Genomic DNA, 20,283 nt, shown 5'->3' with positions numbered 1-20,283 from the left:
TCAGGAAAAAGACAAGTTGCCCACTCTCACCACTGTACCACAGTCCCCATCCCCAACCCCTGGTTCAAGTCTAGACTTGACCTGAGACCTCATCCTTACTCCACTCTTTACCCTCACCTTTTCTCCTCTGCTCTCCCCCAACAGGTCCTTCTTGAAGAGCTCCCCAACAATAAATCCCACACCTGAACCTCTGCTTCTATGGCATGCAACCAAAGATAGTTCATAACCATGTCCCCACTCTTCTTCCTGCCACCCATCAGCATCACCGATAGGCTTGTTGTTTACCCTAAATAAGTTCACTGCTAGCCTGTGGAATCAAATCAGAGGCCCAAGATCTAGCATAAGGGACCTATCAGGTAGGATCCCTCATTCAAGATGTGGATGGTAGGAGTGCATTGGAGAGAATGCTTCTTGATGTTTTTGCCCCCAGCTGCAAGAATTGTACATTATAGCCTTGATTCCATTACTGGAGGTGCTTTTTGTGTCCTCTGTCATAATTTTTCATTAATAACCAAGTTGGCACTTTCTATCTAATGATAATTGACTCTTTTTTTTTCCTAACAGGGAAAAATAAGGCCAACAGTGCCCTGGCATGGGAAAGAGACTAACAGGATGTGAGAGCACAGGGAATAAGACCATGCCTGGCACACCTAAGAAAAATCCACAGGAATTTTTTTTATTTTTTTTTTTTTATCTCTGGAGCCCAGGACAGGGTGAGAAGAAGCCAGAAGACTACTGACACTAAAAAGGGAAGATGAGAAAGGTGCCAAAGCACTTAGAGAATCTGAAAAATTGGTCACAGGGCCTCCACTCAGGATGGGGGCTACCCCAAGAAGCATGGTCATTCGAGGACAAGAGAAACTAAGTACCAACCCTCTCCTGACTCTGCTAGCTTCAAGTCATCTACTCATTGAAATAGGAGGACTGATAATTGTAAAAAAAAAAAAATGCAGGAGCCAACAAGCTGGGAAATGTTCCAGCTCTAGCAGCAGGTGCCACAAAAGCAGCCTCCACACATGCAACACACAGCCTCCAACCTCAGCATCCCTGCCACCACATCCTAGTTGTCTTTTCAACACCAGAAAATAATCTTCCTGAGGCCTGGGACCAGGTCTCACTCATAGTTGCATTCTTCACTTTATAAAGAAGGTCTTACCTCTAAATAGGACCAGCTTCTCCAGCATGATCCCACCCTTTGTTCGTCTCTCCTAACCTCCTGTTCATTTTCTTCATAGCACACACCACTACTACTTGAAAATATATATTCCCTTGTTTCTCTTTTTACTGTCTGTCTTCCTCATGAGCTTAAAAGCTCTGTATGGACAATAACAGTATTTATTTACCATGTTTACCCAGTATCAAGTTCTGTAGACTTCATAAAGACTTGTGGAATGAATGAATGAATATTTTAGCTAATGGCATGCTGGAAAGGGTTGGAGCTGACCATTGTTTTGGCTTGGCCCTTTGATTCAGGATAGGAGCTTATCTTCAAAAGCTAAGTTTGAGTTTGGCACTGGGAACAGATAAAGGTTGGAACACTTCCTGTATCCTGATGCCTAAAGGATAATTGGGTTATGTGTGTAGTTAAAAGGACTGAGTAGGATTTGGTGATTACAAATGGAATAGAAGAAACTTGACCGGAAAAGAGCTTTTACAGTAATCCTCTTTCATTCAGTTTTTATCTTAGAATGCTGATGAGTTTTCCATATGTATCATATTTTCAGTTCTGAGTTTTCAAGAGTTTCACTTATACAGTTCCAAAAGAATAATTGGCATCATATGAATATGCATGTGCATATTTATGATATTGCATCCATCAGCACAATATTACCCTTCCTCCTGGATTTAGAATATATAACTCTGTACTTTAGAATAATGTGTCTGCATGGGTTGGTGTCAAACAAATGACTACCATTCTTTACTAGTTTTCCTTTTGTAGTCCTTTATGCCAAAAACAAAGACCACTTTCTTCAAAGGTTGTTTTTATAGAATGCTTTCTCAGATGATACTAAAAAAGCAGAAAGGTTTTGTTTTCGTATAGGACAGCATATACTAGGTGAAATCTTCTGGAACAATACTATCAACAGTAAAACAATACCTTTAGTGTAATCCATTCAATTCCTCAATTCTGTGAGTTTCTCCGATTGACCTGTCAACCAGTCTCAGATTTTTGGCCCTAGAAATGAAAGCTAGCCCTCCTTTATCACCATGCCAGTTCTCTGTGTCTCCCTTCTACTAAATTAATTTGCTAATGTTTTTTTCTGACCCTGTCCTTTCCACTTTCAGTATACCTAGGTCGCCCCTCCCAGAATTAATGTTGATTGAGCCTGTACACACTTAATGTACACAATCTTATTTAATCCTTACAACTACCCTGTGAAGTACTGTAACAGAGTTCTCAGGTTGCAAGCAATGGAAACTAACTCCCACTAAATTAAATGAAAGGAAATTTAGTGGAAGTACCTTGGAGTTCTCAGCATCATTGGGAAAGGCAGAAAACCAAGCTCAGAAATGAGCAGGATCTAAGCTATCTCCACAGAGCTAAGAATCAGAAACTACATGGATAATGTGTGATCAGAACATTGCTACTAAAATAAATGAGTAAATGCTCACACTTACATGTTACTGACTCTGTGCTAGGTGTTATTTTAAACATTTTACTTAGTATATATATGCATATCAAAATTTGTAATAAATACTTATTTTCTTGGTTTGCTACCTATCTCTCTCAAAGTTTGAAAGCCTCGTGTAAGCAGAAACCATATGTGTTTTATTCACTGATACATACCTAATGCCAAGGACAGTAGCTGGCACTGGATGAAATAAGTACTATTATTCTCATTTTATACATGAGGAAACTGAGCCACAGGGAAGCTAAATATACCCCAAAGTCATACAGTTGGTGAGTGATGGGGTTAGTATTCAAATACATACGGCCTGTCTCTAGAAATTGTGCCATTAACCAACATTCTACAGATTTCATCCATTTTTAGTCCTTTCATTCTAGTGGTCAAGATTAGACCTCCAAATAATCCATCGAGTTGGTATTTGTTGGATCATATACATATATATGCCCATCAGCTAGGGAAAAGTGAACCCATGATTACCAGGCCACTAAACTCAATTCACAGAGGAAGCAACAATTTCTCCAAAGGAAATCAGGGTATTGCAAGGAAGATAAAATGGGAAGTCAAAGAACAACAAACATCTCACAAAAAACTTCAGAGTAGATAATATTAACGTCCCCATTTTACAGATGAGGAAACTGAGGCAAGATATAATCCTTTACTTTTATAGTAAAGAAGATGACTGTACTGGGTTGAATCTTGTCCCCCCAAAAAACTCATATGTACCCAGAATATGTGAACGTGACCTTATTTGGAAATAAGGTCTTCACGGATATAATCAGGTTAAGATGACGTCTTACTGGATTAAAGGGAGATATAACCCAATGATTGGTGTGCTTACAAGAAGAAGGAAATTTGAATTCAGACACTCTGAGAGGGAGAATGCCATGGGACGATGAGGGTCAAAATTGGAGTAATGTGTCTACAAGCCAAGGAAAGCCAAGGATTGCCAGCAACCACCAGAAACTAGGTAGAGGCAAGAAGGAATCCTCCCTAGAGTCTTTATGGAGAGCATGGCCCTGCTAACACCTTGATTTTGGACTTCTGGCCTCCAGAATTGTGAGAGAATAAATTTCTGTTGTTTTAAGCCACCTAGTGTGTGTTAATTTGCTACAGCAGCCCTATAGAACCTAATACACCGAGGCTCAGAGATATTAAGTTATCTTAGATAACAGAACTCGTAAGAAGCATATACTATATTACAATGTTTTCTCTCCTTTCGTTTTCTTCCAACCTTCATGACCTCACTCTACCTCCAATCCCTAATCTTCTAGTTTTTTCCCCATTTTGCCTAAAACTTCCCCTATTCCTGCCAACTGCAACATAATTTGGGACTTGTTCCTCCCATAATCTTGACTGCTAATCTTCCTCTTGGTTGCTTCCATGACCTAAAATGTTCATTTTGACAAGAGGGAGGTTAGCAGTCAAGATTAGAGGAGGAACAAGTCCCAAATGATGTTGCAGTGGATAAAGAAGTTGTGGCACATATATACAATGGAATATCACTCAGCCATAAAAAGAAATGAAATTGGGTCATTCGTAGAGATGTGGATGGACTTAGAAACTGTCATACAGAGTGAAGTAAGTCAGAAAGAGAAAAACAAATATCATATATTAACACATATTTGTGGAATCTAGAAAAATGGTACACATAAACTGGTTTGCAAGGCAGAAATAGAGACACAGATGTAGAGGACAAAAGTATGGACACCAAGGGGGGTAAGGGGGGTGGGATAAGTTGGAAGATTGGGATTGGCATATATCCACTAATATGTATAAAACAGATAACTAGTGAGAACCTGCTGTGTAGCACAGGGAACTTCACTTCGCTGTACAGTAGAAACTAACACAGCATTGTAAAACAACTATATCCCAATAAAAAATAAATGAATAAAATATTTTTTAAAAATGAACATTTTATTTCCCAAGGTGTGCTCAACTTTCTGTCAATAAGACAAACTTCTCTGATAATTCAAAAAGAGTTAAAGCACATTAATGTAACATTTTCATTTTAAAACAGCTTTATGAAGATAAATGCCTTGATCAACGGCACCGTGATCAGAGCGGATGAAGGAAGGTATCTAAAGCATTCCATCCTTTGGCTCACATCTATGTGTCTAACAGACTAACAATTCTGCTCACTTTTTCTAAAAATATTGACATTTGGCTTCTTATACCATTTGAATCATTATTCTTTCTTTTAAAACTCTTAACTTCCTGGGGAAAAAAAAACTTTAACCTTCTGAAACTAGCCACTTTGATTTGCTCTATCTTCTTTATTTTTTCTATTTTATTTCTGATTTGATTTTTTTTTTACAACCTTATTGGAGTATAATTGCTTTACAATGGTGTGTTAGTTTCTGCTTCATAACAAAGTGAATCAGTTATACATATACATGTGTTCCCATATCTCTTCCCTCTTGTGTCTCCCTCCCTCACACCCTCCCTATACCACCCATCTAGGTGGTCACAAAGCACTGAGTTGATCTCCCTGTGCTATGCGGCTGATTTATATGCTAGCTATCTATTTCACGTTTGGTAGTGTATATATGTCTATACCACTCTCTTGCTTTGTCACAGCCTACCCTTCCCCCTCCCCATATCCTCAAGTCCATTTCTAGTACGTCTGTGTCTTTATTCCTGTCTTACCCCTAGATTCTTCATGACTTTTTTTTCCCTTAAATTCCATATATATGTGTTAGCATACGGTATTTGTCTTTCTCTTTCTTACTTACTTCACTCTGTATGATAGACACTGGGTCTATCCATCTCATTACTAATAGTTCAATTTCGTTTCTTTTTAAGGCTGAGTAATATTCCATTGTATCCATGTGCCACAACTTCTTTATCCATTCATCCAATGATGGACACTTAGGTTGTTTCCATCTCCGGGCTATTGGAAATAGAGCTGCAATGAACATTTTGGTACATGACTTTTTTGAATTATGGTTTTCTCAGGGTATATGCCCAGTAGTGGGATTGCTGGTCATATGGTAGTTCTATTTGTAGTTTTATAAGGAACCTCTATACTGTTTTCCATAATGCTGTACCAATTCACATTCCCACCAGCAGTGCAAGATGCTCCCTTTTCTCCACACCCTCTCCAGCATTGATTGTTTCTAGATTTTCTGATGATGGCCATTCTGATTGGTGTGAGATGATATCTCATTGTAGTTTAGATTTGCATTTCTCTAATGATTAATGATATTGAGGATTGTTTCATGTGTTTGTTGGCAGTCTGTATATCTTCTTTGGAGAAATGTCTATTTAGGTCTTCTGCCATTTTTGGATTGGGTTTTTGTTGTTGTTGTTGTTATTGAGCTGCATGAGCTGCTTATAAATTTTGAAGATTAATCCTTTGTCAGTTGATTCATTTGCAAATATTTTCTCCCATTCTGAGGGTTGTCTTTTGGTCTTATTTATGGTTTCCTTTGCTATGCAAACCCTCTGAAGTTTCATTAGGTCCCATTTGTTTATTTTTGTTTTTATTTCCATTTCTCTAGGAGATGGGTCGAAAAGGATCTTGCTGTGATTTATGTCATAGAGTGTTCTGCGTATGTTTTGCTCAAAGAGTTTGATAGTTTCTGGCTTTACATTTAGGTCTTTAATCCATTTTGAGCCTATTTTTTGTGTATGGTGTTAAGGAGTGATCTAATCTCATACTTTTACATGTACCTGTCCAGTTTTCCCAGCACCACTTATTGAAGAGGCTGTCCTTTCTCCACTGTACATTCCTGCCTCCTTTATCAAAGATAAGGTGACCATATGTGCATGGGTTTATCTCTGGGCTGTCTATCCTGTTCCATTGATCTATCTTTCTGTTTTTGTGCCAGTACCATACTGTCTTGATTACTGTAGCTTTGTAGTATAGTCTGAAATCAGGGAGCCTGATTCCTCCAGCTCCATTTATCATTCTCAAGATTGATTTGGCTATTCGGGATCTTTTGTGTTTCCATACAAATTGTGAAATTTTTTGTTCTAGTTCTGTGAAAAATGCCAGTGGTAGTTTGATAGGGATTGCATCGAATCTGTAGATTGCTTTGGGTAGTAGAGTCATTTTCACAATGTTGATTCTTCCAATCCAAGAACATGGTATATCTCCCCATCAGTTTGTATCATCTTTAATTTCTTTTATCAGTGTCTTATAATTTTCTGCATACAGGTCTTTTGTCTCCTTAGGTAAGTTTATTCCTAGATATCTTATACTTTTTGTTGCAATGGTAAATGGGAGTGTTTTCTTGATTTCACTTTCAGATTTTTCATCATTAGTGTATAGGAATGCCAGAGATTTCTGTGCATTAATTTTGTATCCTGCTACTTTACCAAATTCATTGATTAGCTCTAGTAGTTTTCTGGTAGCATCTTTAGGATTCTATATATATAGTGTCATGTCATCTGCAAGCAGTGACAGTTTTACTTCTTCTTTTCTGATTTGGGTTCATTTTATTTCCTTTTCTTCTCTGATTGCTGTGGCTAAAGCTTCCAAAACTATGTTGAATAAGAGTGGTGAGAGTGGGCAACCTTGTCTTGCTTCTGATCTTACTGGAAATGATTTCAGTTTTTCACCATTGAGGACGATGTTGGCTGTCGGTTTGTCATATATGGCCTTTATTATGTTGAGGAAAGCTCCCTCTATGTCTACTTTCTGCAGGGTTTTCATCATAAATGGATGTTGAATTTTGTGGAAGCTTTCTCTGCATCTATTGAGATGATCGTATGGTTTTTCTCCTTCAATTTGTTAATATGGTGTATCACGTTGATTGATTTGCATATATTGAAGAATCCTTTCATTCCTGGAATAAACCCCACTCTATCATGGTGTATGATCCTTTTAATGTGCTGTTGGATTCTGTTTGCTAGTATTTTGTTGAGGATTTTTGCATCTATGTCCATCAATGATATTGGCCTGTAGTTTTCTTTCTTTGTGACATCCTTGTCTGGTTTTGGTATCAAGGTGATGGTGGCCTTGGAGAATGAGTTTGGGAGTGTTCCTCCCTCTGCTATATTTTGGAAGAGTTTGAGAAGGATAGGTGTTAGCTCTTCTCTAAATGTTTGATAGAATTCGCCTGTGAAGCCATCTGGTCCTGTGCTTTTGTTTCTTGGATGATTTTTAATCACAGTTTCAATTCCAGTGCTTGTGATTGGTCTGTTCATATTTTCTACTTCTTCCTGGTTCAGTCTTGGCAGGTTGTGCATTTCTAAGAATTTGTCCATTTCTTCCAGGTTGTCCACTTTAGTGGCATAGTGTTGCTTGTAGTAATCTCTCATGATCTATTGTATTTCTGCAGTGTCAGTTGTTACTCCTCCTTTTTGATTTCTAATTCTATTGATTTGAGTCTTCTCCCTTTTTTTCTTGATGAGTCTGGCTAATGGTTTATCAATTTTGTTTATCTTCTCAAAGAACCATCTTTTAGTTTTATTCATCTTTGCTGTCATTTCCTTCATCTCTTTTTCATTTATTTCTGTCCTTATTTTTATGATTTCTTTCCTTCTACTAACTTTGGGGTTTTTTGTTCTTCTTTCTCTAATTGCTTTAGGTGCAAGGTTAGGTTGTTTATTCGAGATGCTTCCTGTTTCTTAAGTAGGATTGTATTGCTATAAACCTCCCTTTTAGAACTGCTTTTGTTGCATCCTATAGGTTTTGGGTCGTCGTGTCTCCATTGTCATTTGTTTCTAGGTATTTTTAAATTTCCTCTTTGATTTCTTCAGTGATCACTTCATTATTAAGTAGTGTATTGTTTAGCCTCCATGTGTTTGTATTTTTTTCAGATCTTTTCCTGTAATTGATATCTAGTCTCAGAGTGTTGTGGTCGGAAAAGATATTTGATACAATTTCAATTTTCTTAAATTTACCAAGGCTTGATTTGTGACCCAAGATATGATCTATCCTGGAGAATGTTCCATGAGCACTTGAGAAAAATGTGTATTCTGTTTTTTTGGATGGAATGTCCTCTAAATATCAGTTAAGTCCATCTTGTTTAAAGTATTATTTAACGCTTCTGTTTCCTTATTTATTTTCCTTTTGGATGATCTGTCCATTGGTGAAAGTGGGGTGTTAATGTCCCGTATATGAATGTGTTACTGTCGATTTCCCCTTTTATGGCTGTTAGTATTTGCCTTATGTGTTGAGGTGCTCCTATGTTGGGTGCATTAATATTTACAATTGTTTTATGTTATTCTTGGATCGATCCCTTGATCATTATGTAGTGTCCTTCTTTGTCTCTTGTAATAGTCTTTATTTTAAAGTCTATTTTGTCTGATATGAGAATTGCTACTCCAGCTTTCTTTTGGTTTCCATTTCCATGGAATATCTTTTTCCATCCCCTTACTTTCAGTCTGTATGTGTCTCAGGGTCTGAAGTGGGTCTCTTGTAGACAGCATACATATGGGTCTTGTTTTTGTATCTATTTAGCAAGCCTGTGTCTTTTGGTGGGAGCATTTATTTCATTTATATTTAAAGTAATTATCGATATTTATGTTTCTATTACCATTTTCTTAATTGTTTTGGTTTCGTTATTGTAGGTCTTTTTCTTCTCTTGTGTTTCTTGCCTAGAGAAGTTCCTTTAGCATTTGTTGTAAAGCTGGTTTGGTGGTGCTGAACTCTCTCAGCTTTTGCTTGTCTGTAAAGGTTTTAATTTCTCCAACAAATCTGAATGAGATCCTTGCTGGGTAGAGTAATCTTGGTTGCAGGTTTTTCTCCTTCATCACTATAAATATGTCCTGCCAGACCCTTTTGGCTTGCAGAGTTTCTGCTGAAAGATCAGCTGTTAACCTTATGGGGATTCCCTTGTGTGTTATTTGTTGTTTTTCCCTTGCTGCTTTTAATATATTTTCTTTGTATTTAATTTTTGACAGTTTGATTAATATGTGTCTTGGCATATTTCTCCTTGGATTTATCCTCTATGGACTCTGTGCGCTTCCTGGACTTGATTAAATATTTCCTTTCCCATATTAGGGAAGTTTTCAACTATAATCTCTTCAAATATTTTCTCAGTCCCTTTCTTTTTCTCTTCTTCTTCTGGAACCCTTACAATTCGAATGTTGATGTGTTTAATGTTGTCCCAGAGGTCTCTGAGACTGTCCTCAGTTCTTTTCATTCTTTTTTCTTTATTCTGCTCTGCAGTAGTTATTTGCACTATTTTATCTTCCAGGTCACTTATCCATTCTTCTGCCTCAGTTATTCTGCTATTGATCCCATCTAGAGTAGATTTAATTTCATTTATTGTGTTGTTCATTGTTGTTTGTTTCATCTTTAGTTCTTCTAGTTCTTTGTTAAATGTTTCTTGCAATTTGTCTATTCTATTTCCAAGATTTTGGATCATCTTTACTATCATTATTCTGAATTATTTTTCAGGTAGACTGCCCATTTCCTCTTCATTTGTTAGGTCTGGTGGGTTTTTATCTTGCTTCTTCATCTGCTGTGTGTTTTTCTTTCTTCTCATTTTGCTTATCTTACTGTGTTTGGGGTCTCCTTTTTTGCAGGCTGCAGATTCGTAGTTCCCGTTGTTTGGTGTCTGTCCCCAGTGGCTAAAGTTGGTTCAGTGGGTTGTGTAGGCTTCCTGGTGGAGGGGACTAGTGCCTGTGTTCTGGTGGATGAGGCTGGATCTTGTCTTTCTGGTGAGCAGGTCCACATCTGATGGTGTATTTTGGGGTGTCTGTGGACTTATTATGATTTTAGGCAGCCTCTCTGCTAATGGGTGGGGTTGTGTTCCTGTCTTGCTAGTTGTTTGGCATAGGGTGTCCAGCACTGTAGCTTGCTGGTCGCTGAATGAAGCTGGGTGCTGGTTTTGCAATGTAGATATCTGGGAGATTTTCGCCGTTTGATATTATGTGGAGCTGGGAGGTCTCTTGTGAGCCAGTGTCCTGAAGTTGGCTCTCCCATCTCAGAGGCACAGCATTGACTCTTGGCTGCAGCACCAAGAGCCTTTCAACCACATGGCTCAGAATAAAAGGTAGAAAAAGTAGAAAGAAGGAAAGAAAGAAAGGAGGGATGGAGGGGGGCAGGGAGGGAGGGAGGGAGGAAGGAAGGAGGTAAGGAAGGAAGGAAAGAAAGAAGGAAAGAAGATTAGGTAAATTAAAATAAAGTTATAAAAAATAATTATTAAGAAAAAAAACATTTTTAAGGAAAAAAAAAAAAAAAAACAGACGGAAAGAACCCTAGGACAAACGGTGGAAGCAAAGCTATACAGACAAAATCTCACACAGAAGCATACACATACACACTCACCAAAAGAGGAAAAGGGGAAAAAATCATAAATCTTGCTCTCAAAGTCCACCTCCTCAATTTGGGATGAGTCGTTGTCTATTCAGGTATTCCACAGATGCAGGGTACATCAAGTTGATTGTGGAGCTTTAATCCGCTGCTTCTGAGGCTGCTGGGAGAGATTTCCCCCTCTTCTTTGTTCTCATAGCTCCCGGAGCTCAGCTTTGGATTTGGTCCCGCCTCTGCGTGTAGGTCTCCGGAGGGCGTCTGTTCTTCGCTCAGACACGGCGGGGTTAAAGGAGCAGCTGCTTCGGGGGCTCTGCCTCACTCAGGCCGGAGGGAGGGAGGGGTCTGGAGTGCGGGGCGAGTCTGCGGCGGCAGAGGCCCGCGTGAAGTTGCACCAGCCTGAGGTGCGCCATGCGTTCTCCCGGGGAAGTTGTCCCTGGATCCTGGAACCCTGGCAGTGGCGGGCTGCACAGGCTCCCCGGAAGAGGGGTGTGGATAGTGACCTGTGCTCGCATACAGGCTTCTTGGTGGCAGCAGCAGCAGCCTTAGCGTCTCATGCACGTCTCTGGAGTCCGCGCTTTTAGCCGCAGCTCGCGCCCATCTCTGGAGCTCCTTTAAGCAGCGCTCTTAATCCCCTCTCCTCGTGCACCAGGAAACAAAGAGGGAAGAAAAAGTCTCTTGCCTCTTCGGCAGGTCCAGACTTTTCCCCAGACTCCCTCCTGGCTAGCCGTGGTGCACTAACCCCCTGCAGGCTGTGTTCACGCCGCCAACCCCAGTCCTCTCCCTGTGCTCCGACCAAAGCCCAAGCCTCAGCTCCCAGCCCCGCCCGCCCCGACGGGTGAGCAGACAAGCCTCTCGGGCTGGTGAGTGCCGGTCGGCACCGATTCTCTGTGCGGGAATCTCTCCGCTTTGCCCTCCGCACCCCTGTGGCTGTGCTCTCCTCCGCGGCTCCGAAGCTTTCTCCCTTCGCCTCCCGCGGTCTCTGCCCACGAAGGGGCTTCCTAGTGTGTGGAAACCTTTCCTCCTTCTCGGCTCCTTCCCACTGGTGCAGGTCCCGTCCCTATCATTTTGTCTCTGTTTATTCTTTTTTATTTTGCCCTACCCAGGTACGTGGGGCTTTCTTGCCTTTTGGGAGGTCTAAGGTTCTTCTGCCAGCGTTCAGTAGGTGTTCTGTAGGAGTTGTTCCACGTGTAGATGTATTTCTGGTGTATCTGTGGGGAGGAAGGTAATCTCCGCATTTTACTCTTCCGCCATCTTCCCCTCGTTCTCTATCTTCTTTCTTATAACCTGTGACCTACACCATGCTAAACAAAACAAAACGAAACAAAACAAAAATCTGTTTTCTGTTCCCTTGTATCAGTAGAGGATTATTGATCTTCAAGTAAGTCGAAAATCCCTCTTACAAATAGGATGCTATTTAGCATTTAGCAAAAGAGAAGGAAACAAGAACGGTTGTCAATTCAACCAAGCAATGTCGGCCCTATGCCTCTATGTGGCAGACAAAATTCTAAGTACTTTATATTCATTAACTCACTTAATCTTCACGAAACCTTAGAAGGTAAATATTATTATCACTATCACTTTGTATATGAGAAAACTGTGGCACAGAGAGATGAATAAATGTCTTGCGTATTATGTTTTTTTTAGGGCTGCCATAACAAAGTACCACAATTGAGTGGCTTAACAGAAATTTAGTGTCTCACAGTTCTGAAGGCTAAAAGTTTGAGATCAAGGTGTCAGCAGGACTGGCCCTTTCTGAGGGCTACAAGGGAGGATCTGTTCCACGCCTCTCTCCTTCTGATCATTTGCTGGCAATTTTTGGCATTCCTTGGCTTGTAGATGCATTACCCCAATCTCTGCATTCACTGTCCCTTGAGGTTTCTTTTTTCCCCCACCTATAAGTATTGTACTTATCTTGACTTTGTGAGCTATGAACGCTATGTGGTTGGTATAATCAGAAACAGTCTAATAAATAATGTAGAAAAGGTACATGAATGTAATTAACCTGTATGGAAAGTAGTAAAAGAAAAAGAACAGATTATAAACTGTGTTTGCCTCAGTCCCTTAGAAGTACTTTGAGCATAGATAAAGGAATATTTTAAATAACATTTTCAGTCTCATTTTGACAACATACAATTCAACATATGATTCATGTTTACTATTTCATGTTTTAATTATACAGTAAGGAAAAAACTCATGTCCTTTTGAACCACAGCATTATCTCTGCCTTCTCACATATCATATTTGCAACAAACTACATCTTTCTCTTTCAATGAAGAACATAAAGGGATAGATAGAAAAGTTTCACTTAGAAAGAAATATTTAAATGTGATGGCCATGTGGTGAAATTACTGAAATGAAAATAATAGGCTTCCATTTCCAAAGTAATAAAATCAATTTTCTTAGAAAACACACTCGTCCCGTTGTAGATGTTAGAAATAATAAATGGTTGTCTATCCCTAGAAATAAAGAGTGATAATTCACTTTTAACAAATAGACTTGCCACACTTTCTTTACATTTGATGGTCTTGACTGCATCAAGGATCTATAAAGTAATAATTATCTATAAAACAATGGACAAACTAGTAAGTTAAGTAAAAGCATGAAAACCTTTAGCAAAAGGAGGAGTATTTCAGAACAAAGTTGACTATTAGATTTTCTTCCAATATTATTAAATTGGTCTGATGACTAAAGTCACTTTAAATACTACTACAATTAGAATTAACCTAGAAACCTAACTTATGAGATTTGAAGAAAAATCACTATAGCTTTTTTTTTACTGAGGTATATCTCAGAAAAAGAACTTTTGGATTGCATGCCACGTGACAAGATAAGGGGACTGGGGGGTTAGATGGAATATGTAGAATGTTCGTAATTTTATATTTTAATACTCCTCTTATGTTATTCAAATAATTGAGGTAAACTATTTTCAGGAGGGTGCATGGGAAAACTGAGACAAGAGACAAATGTGAGAGGCAGACATTGTGATGGTTGCAGAATCTCTTTTTTCTGAGGATAAATATGCATTTCTTATAGAAGATGCCTGGCAGGTCTGTACCCATTAGATTTGTCTGAATCCCAGTTTAGATCTAAATTGAGAGGGATCTCTGTACCACATGTATCCTCCACGGCACCTTGCTTGGAATAGAAGACACATAGAGAGATTAAGAGACAAACGTCTCAGGCTGAAAAACAATTCTAGGGCTTCCCTGGTGGCGCAGTGGTTGAGAGTCCGCCTGCCGATGCAGGGGACACAGGTTCGTGCCCCAGTCCGGGAAGATCCCACGTGCTGCGGAGCAGCTAGGCCCGTGAGCCATGGCCGCTGAGCCTGCGTGTCTGGAGCCTGTGCTCCACAACGGGAGAGGCCACAACAGTGAGAGGCCCACGTACCGAAAAAAAAAAAAAAGAGAGAGAGAGAAAAGAAAAAAAAAACGAAAAAAAACACATTGCCAGCCCCAATCCAGATGCAGTGATCTATTGAAAGAAGCTCATTGGAGGTGAGGTCCTGGAGCTTTCTTTTTTTCTAAATATTTTTGGATTATTCTGATGCTCAGCATGATTTGGGAACAATTAACAATGCCAGTTCTTTACTGTGAATGACCTTAATGTTTGTTTTCCCCACTCCTTGGTTGTCATACATTGCTAGATAACATCACAATGCCACACTGGTTGTTTGCTTTAAATTTCAAATGACTTAATATCATTTGAGCCCCCCCCAAGTGCTCAGAACATTTTTAGTATAGCTTATTGACTTTTCATTGAGTTTCCCCAGTCGTTATTATTATCTCTTGTCTAAACTTTGTCTTATTCTCACTCCAATTTGCTCACAGGAGGAAGCATTGTCGCCATGTTACTAAGAAGATATAGACCAGCAGCTTTCAACTATGGCTGCACAATAGACTCACCTAGGGAGTGTTTAAAAATCCTGGGGCCTGGGCTCCACCCCTAGAGACTATGATTTAATTGGACTGGCATGAAATCTACACAACAATATTATTATTTTTTTAAGAACTCCCCAAGTGATTCTAATCTGCAGCCAATGGTAAAAACCACTGATCTGGTCACTTGACACCAATTATCTCAACTTCCAACAGCACCACCCCATCCTCTACACACACACAAACACGCACACATATGCTAACATTTTTTTGTAACCTAATTTAAACTTTCTTCTTTCACAGAAGAAATATGCTTATTCATTTTCAAGACTAACCTTGACTCCACTGCATCCTACCTCCTCTAAGAACCTGATACCTTTTTCCACACTCTTTCATATCTTCAATCACACTGTTATGCATGTTTAAACAATTTCCCCACCGCTTTCAAATATATATGTCTCTTCTATTTTACAAAATTTCTGTTACCATCAACAAGTCAACAACAGCAAAATTACATTTTCGTCATCCATTATTCAGAATTAATAAGTTCTCTAATAAAACAATTTGTGCCCATTTTCTCCACTCTCTCTCTTTGTGTCTTCTCTAACCTAAACTTCAGACTCTTCCTACCTCACTCCAACCTAAATACAACCCACAGATTAACTTTCCAAGTATACATCTGATCATGTCACCCCTTTGTTTAAAAATTTCCAATGGATTCCTACTACTTTCATTCAGCAAATATTTATTAGGCAGAGTGCAGGGCACTGGAGAGACAAAGGGAATAGGATTCATATTGGTAAGGAAACTAGTGCTTTGATGACCAAATTAATTCTACTTGCAAACTAAAGTTTTTAGTCTTCATTTGGGCATTTGAGACCATTGATATTAGCTCTGTCTCTCTAACTTGATCTCTTAATAAAGCACTTGCTATAAGAATCAGTAGAAGGATCAGAATTGGCATTTGAATCCAGAACTGATTCCAAAGTCTTGTCTCTTAGTACAAAGGAAAGAAAGGGATCAGCAACAGTTCTGAGTTTTCTTTCCAGGTTGACTTGGAGGACAGTGATACTGCAAATTAAAATATGGAATGAATGCATGATGAAATGATCAAAGCAAGTACAAAAAGAACATTTGTAGAAAAACATGAAAAGTCAGAAAAGATAAGCTGAAGGAGGCCAAGATGAAGATAGTACCATTGCATGTAAGAAGGGAAGGAGGTGAGAACAGAAAGTGAGGATGATGAAGAAGGGAAGGAGGAAAGAGAAAGTAAAAAGGAGCACCATATTAAAAGCAAGAGAGAAATCATTGTTCAGCAAATATCCACAACAATAAATTTATGAATTCCATTTGAAGGAATGTCTCAAGAAAAACTTTAAGAATGTCTGCACCAAAAGGAGAATACCTGCAGGGTGTCTAGCATAATAACACTGAGGTGGGATATTTGGCCAGGCCAGGCTTGGAGAAGCAATATCCATTTCAGACTATGACTAAGAATAACCAGGTCATGGGGATTTTCCCTAAAACAACTAGATAATATTTTATTGTGATTCTGTTACTTTCTAGCTTTGCAGTTATGAATGATTACCAAACCAAAAATGTAGATTAACACTTATTTTGGTATAATTCTCATAATTCTACTTTCACATTCTAAGATTTTTTTATTTAAAACATTTTTGATAATAGGTATCACCAAAGATAAGAAGATAAACACAGTAGAGCAGAAATCACTTCATAATTAAATAGTAGTACTTATTTTATAGTGATATTATGAGATTACATGAGTTAATGCATGAAAAGCAATCATAAGTACTCAAAAAGAGGTATGTATTATTATTCTGAAATAGTTCTCTATGTCCAAAAGTTGGACACTAGCTCAAAGCCTTATTACAGCTAGTAGGTGTCATATTCTTATTCTTACTTAAGACTCCATTCTTTAGCAAAATTTACCAAACCCCAAATTGTGTAACCTTAGCCAATACTGTGGGCACTCTAGAGTTGGGATGATCCTTCACGGTTGTCATGAATGGAGATGGGAGAACAGGACTGTATACCCTGCGTTGACCAGTCTTTGGATGCAGATTGTCCCCTGGGAGGGCTGTGATCTTGAGTGAGGCAGCTCTATTCCACTGACGGCAAGACCCAGTTTGGAGTCAGCTGAGACACATCAGCCACTTACAATCTCAAAAGCTGGGAGGATGAGTGGCTCGGTCCTGAAATTCCCTGCATGTCTCACCATAGGATCCACTACAAACACACAGTGCCTGTTTTCAGGGTTCCTTAGAAATGGTAAGGTAAAGAATCTATGCTTTACCATTAGCCCTCCCCCAGCCACTCCAGCTCTATAGTATAGACACCAAGGCCCAGGTAACATCTATTGTAGGCCAGTCAACACAATCTTAGATTGCGATCACTTTAATTTACCTGAGGACATTCACATCACTGTAGGAACCAACCTCTTCCACAGCCATAAGGTGGGACTAGTCTTATCAAGTTGCAGTATTCCTGTTTATTCCCATCAAAATCGACTTCCACAATTCACAGATATTTTCTATATCATTCCTGAAATCCTAATATCAACATAATCCAATAAGAAAGTTTTACATAGCATTTTCTTTATATTCTTGCTCCATTAGCCCCCAACATGTACAGACAAGGTTGAGGGTGAATATCCTAGGAGCGTAGGTGCAGGCCACACATATAAAATCTAAGTCATCTCAGAACACTCACTCCTGGCTGCATCCAGCCCTTCTCCAGTAGACTGTCAGCTGTTATCTGCTATCTTGGTCTTATCCAGGAATAACATGATATAATCATTCCTTATCATATGAGCCACCAAATTCAAGAACATTTAAATACCACAAATCTAATATATCCTAATTTTATACAATAGCAAGAGTCGTATAACCCAGGTATATAATCACATGTGCATTTTCACATACTTCACAGCCTATCTTGAAGCAAAAGACATCACTACACAAAATCAAGGCAGTTATAGAAGAAAGAACAAGAGACTGAATTCCTAGAACATGTGGAAATGTAGGGATGCACCAAGAATCTTCCAAAAATGCGGAGGTTCAGGACCTAGGTTAGTGGAAGCCTAGGTATAGTTCCTTAAAAATTAGAAAGTACATTTATACACCTGAGGAATGTTTCTGATTACTCAGAAACAAGCCATGCATTTTCTTTCCTAATGCTTAAATAATCGAAGATTGATGAGAAGTTTCATTCTAGTTTTTTTCGGTGTGTGCCCATTTTGGATGGAATTATAGGTAATACACATAAAATCTTTTTTCTCATCATTTACATTTTTAGAAAAGAAGTCATATGTTGCTAAGACCATGAAACAAAAGAGAGAAAAACAACTTCATAGACCAGAAGTTACTTTCAATACCTATTTAATGACTCTGTATTTCAATTTTGTTCTGTCTTCTCAAATACATTTTATGGGACTGTGCTGTAGTGTGAATGATGCTATAACTTCAGACATGGACATACCTATCTTGTTATGTTTTATCTTACATAATTGAACCATCCACAATAGCATTGTTTCAGAAATAAAGACAAATGATTTAACTTTTTAAGTAAGCTTTAAAACCCCTAATTAAATGCCTAAATTGCAAAGAACAATTTCAGTCTTTAGATTGCTGTGTGTGGATTTTCCTACTGCATGGTAACTGCCAGAGAAAGTAACAAAGAGCTATAAATCAAATTTTGTAATCGGGACCATTAATGCATCTTTCATTATCTAGCAGGGCAAGAACAGAGAACACACAATGCTTCAGGTAAAACATAAATGCACTCATATTGGCTACAAGTGCTTTCTTTTAAGCTTGAAATTTTGGAAGTCTATTAGGCAAAATGTACCTGTGTAACTAGTGGCCTGGAAACCTTATCAGGACATGATTACATGGCTGGTTGGGTCTACCTGGGTCCAAGTGTATTTTTCAATATCTGAAGGGTTTTTTTTTAAGCATGGAATTTTGAGAACAATGAAACAAGTTGAGAAGACTCGTGAGTATTCACATTTATTGAACATCTATTATAAACCTTACAGTGTGTTTTCCTTTACATACATTCTCACATTTAACTGCATTTCAGTCCTATGAGATAAGAGCATTTTTGCCTATCTGAGGAAACTGAAGCTTAGAGAGTTTGTGTAACATATGGGTGGTGACTCAACCAGAAAAGTGGCAGAACAGGGTTTTTGAGTCAGATTCTCAAACATTATTAGCTGTTAGAAAAAATGCAAATGAAAACCAAAGTAAGACACCTCTACACACCTATTAGAATGAAAAAAATGTAAAATAAAAAACTTACCAAATGATGGCAAGGACACAAAACAGCTATAATTCTCATACACTGATGGAGCCAGGGACAGAGTGCAAAATGATATAGTCACTTTGGAAAATAGTTGGGCAGTTTTTTTATAAAGTTAAGTCTTCACTTACCACATGATCCTACAATCCCATCCCTTAGTATACACCTAAGTAAATAAAAACTTATGTTCACACAAAATGCCATACACAAATGTTTATAGCAACTTTACTCATAATCACCCAAAACTGGTATGTGTGTGTATGTGGTGTGTAAGTGTGGCCTGTGTGTGTTTTAAGGGTGAGAATCACTATATCTCTTCTGAAAATAGGAAATACCAATTTGTCTATTTCAATTGTACTCACTTTTAATGCCTGGATAATTTTAGTGAATTTTATGACTGAAGTTTGAAAAATAGAAAATAGTTCTAAAGTGACAATTTAATACTTTTCAAAAAACACAGAGACATAAACTAATGACTAAAATAAACTGAAAGGGGAATATAAACCAAAATTGGGCATTTTCCAATGGTCCAAAGGAAACATTTAAAATTCATAGCTGAGGAATATAGGGTGCTTTCCCTGAAGAGTGTACTCAAATGTCAATGTGTATAAGATTCACTAAAAGAGCCTGTTTTGCGTGTTGTGGTGTGCTGCCCAGACCCCACCTTCTGGACTGATGCACTCTCTTTTCCAGCTGCTAGGGTTATTGGCTACTGATGACTCACAGCCGAGTCCCTCTCCAGGCATTTCCCTAAGCCAAAGGGAGTTGTCTGACCCAAGGTTACATCCTTCAATGCTAGCAAATGGCAGTAAACTAATATAAACTCAAAAACTTTAGTCTCAATTGCAGCTGCTTTGCCAACAGTGGTATTTCTGCTTCAGAAGATCAGCATAGCCCCTGTGACATTGTATGTTGCCCTTAGTTTGGCCAATGCCATTTTTTCCATTCTCAAGAAGAAGGATCAGAATCACTTCATATTCTTATGAGATGAACAACAAAATACCTTTATGGTGGTGCCTAAGCTATGTTAACTCTCCCACCTTCTGTCATAGTACAGTTCAAAGGGATCTGGATCATTTGAACATTCCACAGAATATTTAAATAGTGCATTCTGTTGATGATATCATGATAATCAGACCAGATGAACAAGAAGCAGCAAATATGATAGAGGCCTTGGTAAGAATCATAAAGTAAGTTACAGAAAATAAACTCTGTGAAGATCTACGGGCCCACATCTGTGAAATTTTCA

The sequence above is a fragment of the Leucopleurus acutus genome, assembly GCF_964270905.1.
Source record: "Leucopleurus acutus genome assembly, chromosome: 8".
Taxonomy (NCBI): domain Eukaryota; kingdom Metazoa; phylum Chordata; class Mammalia; order Artiodactyla; family Delphinidae; genus Leucopleurus; species Leucopleurus acutus.
Note: the sequence above shows the minus strand (reverse complement) of the source record.